This window comes from Hyla sarda, chromosome 8 (assembly GCF_029499605.1).
Source record: "Hyla sarda isolate aHylSar1 chromosome 8, aHylSar1.hap1, whole genome shotgun sequence".
Classification (NCBI taxonomy): Eukaryota; Metazoa; Chordata; class Amphibia; order Anura; family Hylidae; genus Hyla; species Hyla sarda.
In genome coordinates this window covers 11,338,603-11,353,062 of record NC_079196.1, presented here as the reverse complement: position 1 = coordinate 11,353,062, position 14,460 = coordinate 11,338,603, and positions in this window count along the sequence as shown.

Genomic DNA, 14,460 nt, shown 5'->3' with positions numbered 1-14,460 from the left:
AGACAACTTTGATAAATCTCCCCCCCCCCCCCCCATAGCCTTTACAGAGGAAAACTGGTTAAAAAAAAATGCTCTATACAAGTTATGTAATCGTGCTGAAGTGGTGTCTGGAGGGAACGGAAGAATCCAAAGAAAGAAAGAAAGAAAGAAAGAAAGAAAGAAAGAGGGATCTGGAGGGGAGAGAAGAGTGTGGGAGGGATGGAAGAATCTAGAAGAGGACAGAGAAGTCTAATGGGAAAGAGAAGTCTAGAGGAGACAGAAGAGTTTGGAAAGGAAAGAGGTGTTTGGAAGGGACAGAGGAGTCTGGAGGAGGAGGACAGAGGGGTCTGGAGGAGGAGGACAGAGGAGTCTGGAGGAGGAGGACAGAGGGGTCTGGAGGAGGAGGACAGAGGGGTCTGGAGGAGGAGGACAGAGGGGTCTGGAGGAGGAGGACAGAGGGGTCTGGAGGAGGAGGACAGAGGGGTCTGGAGGAGGAGGACAGAGGAGTCTGGAGGAGGAGGACAGAGGGGTCTGGAGGGGATATATGAATCTAAAAGAGGACAAAGAAGTCTGGTGGGATAAAAGAGTCTGGAGGATGATAGAGGAGTCTGGAAGAGGAGGAGGACAGAGGAGTTTGGAGATGACTCTGGAATCTAGAAGAGGACAGAGAAGTCTCTGGGTTCACATCACGTTTTTACCAATACGGGACCGCGTACGGCTGGGGGGAGCTAAAACCTTGCGCTCCTGTATCCCTGCCGTATGCCGCCCGTATATAATTCATTTCAATGAGCCGACTGGAGTGAAGCGCTGACTCCGGTCGGATCATTTCTGCCCTGTATGCAGTTTTCCACCAGACCTCAAACAGTGGTCGACTACGATTTTAGGTCCGGTGGTAAAACCGCGTACGGGACAAAAATGATCCGACCGGAGTCAGCGCTTCACTCCAGTCGGCTCATTGAAATGAATTATATACGGGCGGCATACGGCAGGGATACAGGAGCGCAAGGTTTTAGCTCCCCCCAGCCGCACGCGGTCCCGTATTGGTAAAAACGTGATGTGAACTCAGCCTTATGGAAGTCTGGAGGGATGAACGCAGGAGAATTTCCACAATCTCAACTATCTTTAGGGTCTATTCACACGTACAGGATTCTGCGCTGATTTGATGCACGGGATTTTCTGCGCAGATTTCAATGTAAACTGAATGACTGAACACCGCTTGAAATCCTGCGCATCAAATCTGCGCAGAATACTGTACGTGTGAATAGACCCTAAAGGGATATTCCAGGAATAATTTTTATGTGACTATGCTACAGGGGCTGTAAAGTGAGTGTAGTTCATAATATAGTGTCTGTACCTCTGTGTGAAGGTTTTCTCACAATTCTTATGTGATTTTCGCCCCAATATTTATTTTTATACAAAATCACACATGTCTCGGGATTTCCCAGGTTGCAATGCTTCAAGACTTGACATCACTAGTCAGTTGTGCAAAGGGAACCTGTCCTGCTTCAATGGGTGGAGTAAAAAAAGATAAGTTTGCAACAGCTGTAGGCACCTTGATTAGAAAACACTGATCTTTTGAGCTTATTTGTGCTACAATGCATGTGGTGGCTGATGGCATTAACCCCTTGTATTCGTGACGCCAGGGCGTGGCTTAGCCTATAACCACCCAAAGGTATACCGCTGGATCCTGGGCTAGGCACGGGGGCAATAATGACTCTGACGCCAAGTTACGGACAATGGCAGCTTTACTGAGGGTAGACAGATGGTAAAGTCTTTACAGTTCAGCCAGGGCCCAAGGAGGTGACCAGTGACACAGAGACCTTAAGGGCTTGCTGGGACTTGTAGTAGGACTGGACAATTGAATGCAGACCACGCTGACCTGACAGATGACAGGGACTGACTTGACTCATAAAGCTGTGACTTTATCTTACTTGACTTGTTGGTGTCTGCAGGACTGGACTTTGAGGTCTCCAACACTCTGGATACACAGACTAGACAAGACTGCACTGGACCTCAGCAGAAGAGAGAGAGAAGCTCCACCCAGGGCTTATATGGGGAGACTAGCAGGGGGCCCATAGGTCACTGGTACCTCCTGGGTAACAATCACATGACATATCACATGGTATAACTCTTAAAGATACAGTTTAAGAGACCAAACACCAACAGGAAATACCCAGATAGAAAGGCAGGTATGTACTAAAATCACATTATGGTAGATAACCCCTTTTATGTTCACTGCCAGTCACTTGGATAACAGGAATTAAGCATCTGGATAATCAAACTTTAATGTCCAACATATTCCAGCTCTGTATAATCAGGGCCTTTATCAAGTATATATAGTCCAGGGCCTTTATCAGGTATATATTGTCCAGGGTCTTTATCAGGTATGCATTGTCCAGGGCCTTTATCAGGTATGTATTGTCCAGGGCCTTTAGCAGGTATATATTGTCTAGGGCCTTTATCAAGTATATATAGTCCAGGGCCTTTATCAGGTATATATTGTCCAGGGCCTTTATTAGGTATATATTGTCCAGGGCCTTTATCAGGTATGTATTGTCCAGGGCCTTTAGCAGGTATATATTGTCTAGGGCCTTTATCAAGTATATATAGTCCAGGGCCTTTATCAGGTATATATTGTCCAGGGCCTTTATTAGGTATATATTGTCCAGGGCCTTTATCAGGTAAATATTGTCCAAGGCCTTTAGCAGGTATATATTGTCCAGGGCCTTTAGCAGGTATATATTGTCCAGGGCATTTAGCAGGTATATATTGTCTAGGGCCTTTATCAGGTATATATTGTCCAGGGCCTTTATTAGGTAAATATTGTCCAAGGCCTTTAGCAGGTATATATTGTCCAGGGCCTTTATCAGGTATATATTCTCCAGGGCCTTTATCAGGTATATATTGTCCAGGGCCTTTATCAGGCATATATTGTCCAGGGCCTTTATGAAGTATATATAGTCCAGGGCCTTTATTAGGTATATATTGTCCAGGGCCTTTATTAGGTATATATTGTCCAGGGCCTTTATCAGGTATATATTGTCCAGGGCCTTTATCAGGTAAATATTGTCCAAGGCCTTTAGCAGGTATATATTGTCCAGGGCCTTTATCAGGTATATATTGTCTAGGGCCTTTATCAGGTATATATTGTCCAGGGCCTTTATTAGGCATATATTGTCCAGGGCCTTTATCAGGTATATATTGTCCAGGGCCTTTATTAGGTATATATTGTCCAGGGCCTTTATCAGGTAAATATTGTCCAAGGCCTTTAGCAGGTATATATTGTCCAGGGCCTTTATCAGGTATATATTGTCTAGGGCCTTTATCAGGTATATATTGTCCAGGGCCTTTATCAGGTATATATTGTCCAGGGCCTTTATCAGGTATATATAGTCCAGGGCCTTTTTCAGGTATATATTGTCTAGGGCCTTTATCAGGTATATATTGTCCAGGGTCTTTATCAGGTATATATTGTCCAGGGCCTTTATCAGGTATATATTGTCTAGGGCCTTTATCAGGTATATATTGTCCAGGGTCTTTATCAGGTATATATTGTCCAGGGCCTTTATCAGGTGTGTATTGTCCAGGGCATTTATCAGGTATATAGTGTCCAGGGCATTTATCAGGTATATATTGTCCAGGGCATTTATCAGGTATATATTGTCCAGGGCCTTTATCTGGTATATATTGTCCAGGGCCTATATTAGGTATATATTTTCCAGGGCCTAGATCAGGTATATATTGTCCAGGGCCTTTTTCAGGTAAATATTGTCCAGGGCCTTTATCTAGTATATATTGTCCAGGGCCTTTATCAGGTGTATATTCTCCAGGGCCTTTATCAGGTATATATTGTCCAGGGCCTTTATCACGTATATAGTGTACAGGGCTTTTATCAGGTTTGTATTGTCCGGGGCATTTATCAGGTATATATTGTCCAGGCCCTTTATCAGGTGTAGATTGTCCAGGGCCTTCATCAGGTATATATTGTCCAGGGCCTTTATCACGTATATAGTGTACAGGGCTTTTATCAGGTTTATATTGTCCAGGGCCTTTATCAGGTATATATTGTCCATGGCCTTTAGCAGGTATATATTGTCCAGGGCCTTTATCAGGTGTGTATTGTCCGGGGCATTTATCAGGTATATATATTGTCTAGGGCCTTTATCAGGTATATATTGTCCAGGCCCTTTATCAGGTATATATTGTCCTGGGACTTTATCAGGTATATATTGTCTAGAGTCTTTATCTGGTTTATATTGTCCAGGGCCTTTATCAGTGTTACGCCGAGCGCTCCGGGTTCCCGCTCCTCCCCGGAGCGCTCGCTTCACCTCCTCCGCTGCAGCGCCCCGGTCACGTCCTCTGACCCGGGGCGCTGCGATCCTGCTGCTAGCCGGGATGCGATTCGCGATGCGGGTAGCGCCCGCTCGCGATGCGCACCCCGGCTCTCCTACCTGACTCGCTCCCCGTCTGTTCTGTCCCGGCGCGCGCGGCCCCGCTCCCTAGGGCGCGCGCGCGCCGGGTCTCTGCGATTTAAAGGGCCACTGCGCCGCTGATTGGCGCAGTGGTTCCAATTAGAGTTATCACCTGTGCACTCCCTATATTACCTCACTTCCCTTGCACTCCCTTGCCGGATCTTGTTGCCTTAGTGCCAGTGAAAGCGTTCCCTGTGTGTCCCTTGCCAGTGTTTCCAGACCTTCTGCCGTTGCCCCTGACTACGATCCTTGCTGCCTGCCCCGACCTTCTGCTACGTCCGACCTTGCTTCTGCCTACTCCCTTGTACCGCGCCTATCTTCAGCAGCCAGAGAGGTGAGCCGTTGCTAGTGGATACGACCTGGTCACTACCGCCGCAGCAAGACCATCCCGCTTTGCGGCGGGCTCTGGTGAAAACCAGTAGTGGCTTAGAACCGGTCCACTAGCACGGTCCACGCCAATCCCTCTCTGGCACAGAGGGTCCACTACCTGCCAGCCGGCATCGTGACAGTAGATCCGGCCATGGATCCCGCTGAAGTTCCTCTGCCAGTTGTCGCTGACCTCACCACGGTGGTCGCCCAGCAGTCACAACAGATTGCGCAACAAGGCCAACAGCTGTCTCAACTGACCGTTATGCTACAACAGTTGCTACCACAGCTTCAGCAGTCATCTCCTCCGCCAGCTCCTGCACCTCCTCCGCAGCGAGTGGCCGCTCCTGGGATACGCTTATCCTTGCCGGATAAGTTTGATGGGGACTCTAAGTTTTGCCGTGGCTTCCTTTCCCAATGTTCCCTGCATCTGGAGATGATGTCGGACCTGTTTCCCACTGAAAGGTCTAAGGTGGCTTTCGTAGTCAGTCTTCTGTCCGGAAAAGCCCTGTCATGGGCCACACCGCTCTGGGACCGCAATGACCCCGTCACTGCCTCAGTACACTCCTTCTTCTCGGAAATCCGAAGTGTCTTTGAGGAACCTGCCCGAGCCTCTTCTGCTGAGACTGCCCTGTTGAACCTGGTCCAGGGTAATTCTTCCGTTGGCGAGTATGCCGTACAATTCCGTACACTTGCTTCTGAATTGTCCTGGAATAATGAGGCCCTCTGCGCGACCTTCAAAAAAGGCCTATCCAGCAACATTAAAGATGTTCTGGCCGCACGAGAAATTCCTGCTAATCTACATGAACTTATTCACCTAGCCACTCGCATTGACATGCGTTTTTCTGAAAGGCGTCAGGAACTCCGCCAAGATATGGACTCTGTTCGCACGAGGCGTTTCGTCTCCTCGGCTCCTCTCTCCTCTGGTCCCCTGCAATCTGTTCCTGTGCCTCCCGCCGTGGAGGCTATGCAGGTCGACCGGTCTCGCCTGACACCTCAAGAGAGGACACGACGCCGTATGGAGAACCTCTGCCTGTACTGTGCTAGTACCGAACACTTCCTGAGGGATTGTCCTATCCGTCCTCCCCGCCTGGAAAGACGTACGCTGACTCCGCACAAAGGTGAGACAGTCCTTGATGTCTACTCTGCTTCTCCACGTCTTACTGTGCCTGTGCGGATGTCTGCTTCTGCCTTCTCCTTCTCTACAGTGGCCTTCTTGGACTCTGGTTCTGCAGGAAATTTTATTTTGGCCTCTCTCGTCAACAAGTTCAACATCCCAGTGACCAGTCTCGCCAGACCCCTCTACATCAATTGTGTAAATAATGAAAGATTGGACTGTACCATACGTTTCCGCACGGAGCCCCTTCTTATGAGCATCGGATCTCATCATGAGAGGATTGAACTTTTGGTCCTCCCCAATTGCACCTCGGAGATTCTCCTTGGACTTCCCTGGCTTCAACTTCATTCCCCAACCCTGGATTGGTCCACTGGGGAGATCAAGAGTTGGGGGTCCTCTTGTTCCAAGAACTGTCTAAAACCGCTTCCCAGTAACCCTTGCCGTAACTCTGTGGTTCCTCCAGTAACCGGTCTCCCCAAGGCCTATATGGACTTCGCGGATGTTTTCTGCAAAAAACAAGCTGAGACTCTACCTCCTCACAGGCCTTATGATTGCCCTATCGACCTCCTCCCGGGTACTACTCCACCCCGGGGCAGAATTTATCCTCTCTCTGCCCCAGAGACTCTTGCCATGTCCGAATACGTCCAGGAGAATCTAAAAAGGGGCTTTATCCGTAAATCCTCCTCTCCTGCCGGAGCCGGATTTTTCTTTGTCTCCAAAAAAGATGGCTCCCTACGTCCTTGCATTGACTACCGCGGTCTTAATAAAATCACGGTTAAGAACCGCTACCCCTTACCCCTCATCTCTGAACTCTTTGATCGCCTCCAAGGTGCCCACATCTTCACTAAATTGGACTTAAGAGGCGCCTATAACCTCATCCGCATCAGAGAGGGGGACGAGTGGAAAACGGCATTTAACACCAGAGATGGACACTTTGAGTATCTGGTCATGCCCTTTGGACTGTGCAATGCCCCTGCCGTCTTCCAAGACTTTGTCAATGAAATTTTTCGTGATCTATTATACTCCTGTGTTGTGGTATATCTGGACGATATCCTAATTTTTTCTGCCAATCTAGAGGAACACCGCCGGCATGTCCGTATGGTTCTTCAGAGACTTCGTGACAACCAACTCTATGCCAAAATTGAGAAATGTCTGTTTGAATGCCAATCTCTTCCTTTTCTAGGATATTTGGTCTCTGGCCAGGGACTACAGATGGATCCAGACAAACTCTCTGCCGTCTTAAATTGGCCACGCCCCTCCGGACTCCGTGCTATCCAACGCTTTTTGGGGTTCGCCAATTATTACAGGCAATTTATTCCACATTTTTCTACCATTGTGGCTCCTATCGTGGCTTTAACCAAGAAAAATGCTGATCCCAAGTCCTGGCCTCCTCAAGCAGAAGACTCCTTTAAACAACTCAAGTCTGCCTTTTCTTCGGCTCCCGTGCTCTCCAGACCTGACCCTTCCAAACCCTTCCTATTGGAGGTTGATGCCTCCTCAGTAGGAGCTGGAGCTGTTCTTCTACAAAAAAATCCTTCCGGGCATGCTGTCACTTGTGGTTTTTTCTCTAGGACCTTCTCTCCAGCGGAGAGGAACTACTCCATCGGGGATCGAGAACTTCTAGCCATTAAATTAGCACTTGAGGAATGGAGGCATCTGCTGGAGGGATCAAGATTTCCTGTTATTATCTACACCGACCACAAGAACCTCTCCTACCTCCAGTCGGCCCAACGGCTGAATCCTCGCCAGGCCCGGTGGTCTCTGTTCTTTGCCCGATTTAATTTTGAGATTCACTTTCGTCCTGCCGATAAGAACATTAGAGCCGATGCTCTCTCTCGTTCCTCGGATGCCTCAGAAGTTGATCTCCCTCCGCAACACATCATTCCACCTGACTGCCTGATCTCCACTTCTCCTGCCTCCATCAGACAGACTCCTCCAGGAAAGACCTTTGTTTCTCCACGCCAACGCCTCGGAATCCTCAAATGGGGTCACTCCTCCCATCTCGCAGGTCATGCGGGCATCAAGAAATCTGTGCAACTCATCTCCCGCTTCTATTGGTGGCCAACTCTGGAGACGGATGTTGGGGACTTTGTGCGAGCCTGCACTATCTGTGCCCGGGATAAGACTCCTCGCCAGAAGCCCGCTGGTTTTCTTCATCCTCTGCCTGTCCCCGAACAGCCTTGGTCTCTGATTGGTATGGATTTTATTACTGATTTACCCCCTTCCCGTGGCAACACCGTTATTTGGGTGGTCGTTGATCGATTCTCCAAAATGGCACATTTCATTCCTCTTCCTGGTCTTCCTTCTGCGCCTCAGTTGGCTAAACAATTTTTTGTACACATTTTTCGTCTTCACGGGTTGCCTACGCAGATTGTCTCGGATAGAGGGGTCCAATTCGTGTCTAAATTCTGGAGAGCTCTCTGTAAACAACTCAAGATTAAATTACATTTTTCCTCTGCATATCATCCCCAGTCCAATGGACAAGTAGAAAGAATTAACCAGATCCTGGGTGATTATTTGCGACATTTTGTTTCCTCCCGCCAGGATGACTGGGCAGATCTCCTTCCATGGGCCGAATTCTCGTATAACTTCAGGGTCTCTGAATCTTCCTCCAAATCCCCATTTTTCGTGGTGTACGGCCGTCACCCTCTTCCCCCCCTCCCTACCCCCTTGCCCTCTGGTCTGCCCGCTGTGGATGAAATTTCTCGTGACCTTTCCATTATATGGAGAGAGACCCAAAATTCTCTCTTACAGGCTTCTTCACGCATGAAGAGGTTCGCGGATAAGAAAAGAAGAGCTCCCCCCGTTTTTTCCCCTGGAGACAAGGTATGGCTCTCCGCTAAATATGTCCGCTTCCGTGTCCCTAGCTACAAGTTGGGACCACGCTATCTTGGTCCTTTCAAAATTCTGTGTCAAATTAATCCTGTCTCTTATAAACTTCTTCTTCCTCCTTCTCTTCGTATCCCTAATGCCTTTCACGTCTCTCTTCTCAAACCACTCATCCTCAACCGTTTTTCTCCCAAATCTGTTCCTCCCACTCCTGTTTCCGGCTCCTCGGACGTCTTCTCGGTCAAGGAGATTTTGGCTGCCAAAAAGGTCAGAGGAAAAAATTTTTTTTTAGTAGACTGGGAGGGTTGTGGTCCTGAAGAGAGATCCTGGGAACCTGAGGACAACATCCTTGACAAAAGTCTGCTCCTCAGGTTCTCAGGCTCCAAGAAGAGGGGGAGACCCAAGGGGGGGGGTACTGTTACGCCGAGCGCTCCGGGTTCCCGCTCCTCCCCGGAGCGCTCGCTTCACCTCCTCCGCTGCAGCGCCCCGGTCACGTCCTCTGACCCGGGGCGCTGCGATCCTGCTGCTAGCCGGGATGCGATTCGCGATGCGGGTAGCGCCCGCTCGCGATGCGCACCCCGGCTCTCCTACCTGACTCGCTCCCCGTCTGTTCTGTCCCGGCGCGCGCGGCCCCGCTCCCTAGGGCGCGCGCGCGCCGGGTCTCTGCGATTTAAAGGGCCACTGCGCCGCTGATTGGCGCAGTGGTTCCAATTAGAGTTATCACCTGTGCACTCCCTATATTACCTCACTTCCCTTGCACTCCCTTGCCGGATCTTGTTGCCTTAGTGCCAGTGAAAGCGTTCCCTGTGTGTCCCTTGCCAGTGTTTCCAGACCTTCTGCCGTTGCCCCTGACTACGATCCTTGCTGCCTGCCCCGACCTTCTGCTACGTCCGACCTTGCTTCTGCCTACTCCCTTGTACCGCGCCTATCTTCAGCAGCCAGAGAGGTGAGCCGTTGCTAGTGGATACGACCTGGTCACTACCGCCGCAGCAAGACCATCCCGCTTTGCGGCGGGCTCTGGTGAAAACCAGTAGTGGCTTAGAACCGGTCCACTAGCACGGTCCACGCCAATCCCTCTCTGGCACAGAGGGTCCACTACCTGCCAGCCGGCATCGTGACAATCAGGTATATATTGTTCATGGCATTTATCAGGTATATATTGTCCAGGGTCTTTATCAGGTGTATATTGCACGGGGCCTTTATCAGGTATATTTGAACAGGACCTTTATCAGGTATATATTGTCCAGGGCCTATATCAGATATATATTGTCCAGGCTCTTTATCTGGTATATATTGTACAGGGCGTTTATCAGCTATATATTGAACAGGACCTTTATCAGGTGTCACGATGCCGGCTGGCAGGAGGTGGATCCTCTGTGCCAGAGAGGGATTGGCGTGGACCGTGCTAGTGGACCGGTTCTAAGTCACTACTGGTTTTCACCAGAGCCCGCCGCAAAGCGGGATGGTCTTGCTGCGGCGGTAGTGACCAGGTCGTATCCACTAGCAACGGCTCAACCTCTCTGGCTGCTGAAGATAGGCGCGGTACAAGGGAGTAGACAGAAGCAAGGTCGGACGTAGCAGAAGGTCGGGGCAGGCAGCAAGGATCGTAGTCAGGGGCAACGGCAGGAGGTCTGGAACACAGGCTAGGAACACACAAGGAAACGCTTTCACTGGCACAATGGCAACAAGATCCGGCGAGGGAGTGAAGGGGAAGTGAGGTATAAATAGGGAGTGCACAGGTGAACACACTAATTGGAACCACTGCGCCAATCAGCGGCGCAGTGGCCCTTTAAATCGCAGAGACCCGGCGCGCGCGCGCCCTAGGGAGCGGGGCCACGCGCGCCGGGACAGGACAGACGGAGAGCGAGTCAGGTACGGGAGCCGGGATGCGCATCGCGAGCGGGCGCCACCCGCATCGCGAATCGCATCCCGGCTGGAGACGGTATCGCAGCGCACCGGGTCAGTGGAGCTGCCCGGAGCGCTGCGGTAGCGAGAGTGAAGCGAGCGCTCCGGGGAGGAGCGGGGACCCGGAGCGCTCGGCGTAACATCAGGTATATAATGTCAGAGGCCTATATTAGGTATATATTGTCCAGGGCCTTTATCAGGTGTATATTGCACGGGGCCTTTATCAGGTATATTTGAACAGGACCTTTATCAGGTTTATATTGTCCAGGGCCTTTATCAGGTATATATTGTCCAGGGCCTTTATCAGGTAAATATTGTCCAGGGCCTTTATCATGTAAATATTGTCCAGGGCCTTTATCAGGTAAATATTGTCCAGGGCCTTTATCAGGTAAATATTGTCCAGGGCCTTTATCAGGTATATATTTCTCAGGGCCTTTATCAGGTGTGTATTGTCCAGGGCCTTTATCAGGTATATATTGTCCAGGGCCTTTATCAGGTAAATATTGTCCAGGGCCTTTATCAGGTATATATTTCTCAGGGCCTTTATCAGGTGTGTATTGTCCAGGGCATTTATCAGGTATATATTGTCCAGGGCCTTTATCAGGTATATATTGTCCAGGGCCTTTATCAGGTAAATATTGTCCAGGGCCTTTATCAGGTATATATTTCTCAGGGCCTTTATCAGGTGTGTATTGTCCAGGGCCTTTATCAGGTATATATTGTCCAGGGCCTTTATCAGGTAAATATTGTCCAGGGCCTTTATCAGGTATATATTTCTCAGGGCCTTTATCAGGTGTGTATTGTCCAGGGCATTTATCAGGTGTATATTGTACAAGGCCTTTATCAGGTATACATTGTCCAGGGCCTTTATCAGGTATACATTGTCCAGGGCCTTTATTAGGTATATTTTGTCCAGGGCCTTTATCAGGTACATAGTGCTGAGACCTGAAATACGTTGCACATTAAAGTCTGACTATCCAGATGCCAGAGTCATGTGACTTGCGGTTAACATTAGAAAAAAACTCTCCTTCTTGGCCCAAGTGTCTATTGGTTCCTCTTCATCCCGGGTCCTATCCGTGCACTCCACAATGGTGCAGCATTTACTGCCGTGTTACACGTTTACTAGAGTTGTGTCTATTTTGTGCACAACCTCACAAGGTGAGTGAATTTCTAGGTGGGCTTTAGTGGTCTTGTAGGAGTCCTGGGTCTGGCGATAATACACCGGGAAGTGCCCATCTTCTTCCTATTCTGGAGGGGCTGAAGAAGCCTAGAAGAGGACAGAGGAATCTGCAGGGAACAGAGGAATCTAGAAGAGGACAGAGGAATCTAGAAGAGAACAGAGGAATCTAGAAGAGAACAGAGGAATCTAGAGGGGAACAGGGTAATCTAGAAGAGAACAGAGGAATCTAGAAGAGGACAGAGGAATCTAGGAGAGGACAGAGGAATCTAGGAGAGGACAGAGGAATCTAGGAGAGGACAGAGGAATCTCGAAGAGAACAGAGGAATCTAGAAGAGAACAGAGGAATCTAGGAGAGGACAGAGGAATCTAGAAGAGAACAGAGGAATCTAGAAGAGAACAGAGGAATCTAGAAGAGAACAGAGGAATCTAGAAGAGGACAGAGGAATCTAGGAGAGGACAGAGGAATCTAGGAGAGGACAGAGGAATCTAGGAGAGGACAGATGAATCTAGAAGAGGACAGGGGAATCTAGGAGAGAACAGGGGAATCTAGGAGAGGACAGAGGAATCTAGGAGAGGACAGAGGAATCTAGGAGAGGACAGAGGAATCTAGGAGAGGACAGAGGAATCTAGGAGAGGACAGAGGAATCTAGAAGAGGACATGGGAATCTAGAAGAGAACAGAGGAATCTAGGAGAGGACAGAGGAGTCTGGAGGGAATGGAGGAATCTAGAAGAGGACAGAGAGGTCTGGAGTAGACAAGAGAGCTTAGAGGGGACAGAGGTTTCTGGCAATGGATTTCTCCCCATTCCATATATTTCTCCCCAAGCCGAGCTAACAATGGAGAGTTGATGGAGCAAAGGGGAGGAGGAGCATGGAGAATATGATAGAGCATTATAATGTTTCTGTGACTATGATATCAGCCCCATGGTCGCATGGGGCCATTGTGACGCTTCTAACATGTGGTGCAGATATGACCAGACGTCTTATGTTCACTACTTCTGCCGGTATCTCTACATCTAATGTTCCTCTCCCATCTTCCCGCTCACACATCCTTATTGTTACTGCGGTGAAGGACTCCGGCTCCTCTGCGGTGTTATAGACAATGTTTATGGGATTGTCTATCCTGTAGGGTTTCGAATGGATCCCCATTAGTGTCGCCTCGTGATCGCGTCCTGTCCGCGATTCCCAGCCTAATGACCTGATAAATCACTTACCCGCTAATAATGCTCGGAGTCAGGCATTCTACACCTGGATTATGGCCCTTAGAGGGTTTTATGATATCCAGTTATCTGTGCAGTAAAGCTGTCCTGATAAGATAAGGAAATTCTAAGATGGCCCATAAAAGAAGGAATGGTGATGTTTTCAGTGTGAATTAAGGGTAATTCAGAGCCATGATGGGGGACATAACATACGGCCATCACGCTACACCGTATGGGGTGTGGTGCTATCCCGCTGGAAGGTCACCGACACTCATTGCCAACAAGCAACCTGCTACGTCTTCACTTAGTGAGGCACAGAATGCTCTTTGGTTACTGTCACTTTACTAGAGCATAATGGTTACAGTCTCTAGCAGTGTAGCATAGCTTGGGGGTCTCCTGAGCAGAAGAATCCTAGCCTTTAGGTAGGTTTATTGGGTCAGGTTGTAATCCAAGATGGCCGCAAACCTTTTGTGCTAATGGGTCCAAGGAAGCCAATCCAGAGCAATGCAGAGGTGAAGCGTGCTGTGGAGCTCTGCTCCACAGCACGCCTCACCTCTGCGTTGCTCGGGATTACACCGGCCTCTTGTCTAATGATGCCAGAAGCTTCCAGAAGTCACTGACCGTTTCCACAATCGCCTTGACCAGTCTTCTATCCATGCAAGTAGCTCGGTCCTTATGTGCAGGATTATTTCAAATTCTGATCCTATATAAGTCCTCCGCTGTAGACATGATCTCTTCCCCCCCCCCCCCCCCCCCCCCACTTACAGCACTTATGCTCTCAGTCTAAGTCTTTGATGGGGATGGACCTGAACAAGTCCAAAGACAAAAATAGCTTACTGAGGGATCAGGTTACAGCTACCCAAAGAAGTCTATGGAAAGAGGGGAGTAGAGGTTTGCTGCAGAGTTAAGCACAGAGAAGCTACTGACAGCTATATTAAGTGTTAAATCTTTGCCCCAGTGCTGCATTCACAGCTTACACTGCTCAGTACTGCTCTATAATTCTGAGGATGTGCTATAGACATAGAGGAAAGCAAGATACCCTCTTCTGTTTGTGGAGCAGGATGATTAGAAATGCTGATCCCGTATAAGTGATCCCTGGTAGGCATGGTCTCTTCTTCCTCCACTTACAGCACACATGCTTTCAGCCTGAGTCTCTAATGGCTATTGACCTACCTGTGGGCAAGCAGTCCATTTGCTAAAACTTGGGAAGCTCTGTATATATCTTAATAGAGAAAATGCCTCTTTCTTACTTATCAGGCTTCTTTCCGCCTTCTCCTCCTCTCTCTCTTTAACTCATAATTCCCTATAAAAAACTGACAAAAGTTGTAGGGCAAGAATAGCTCACTGAGGGATCAGGTTACAGCTGCTCAAAGAAGTCTATGGAAAGGGGAGAGAGGAAAGAGCTCTAGTAAGT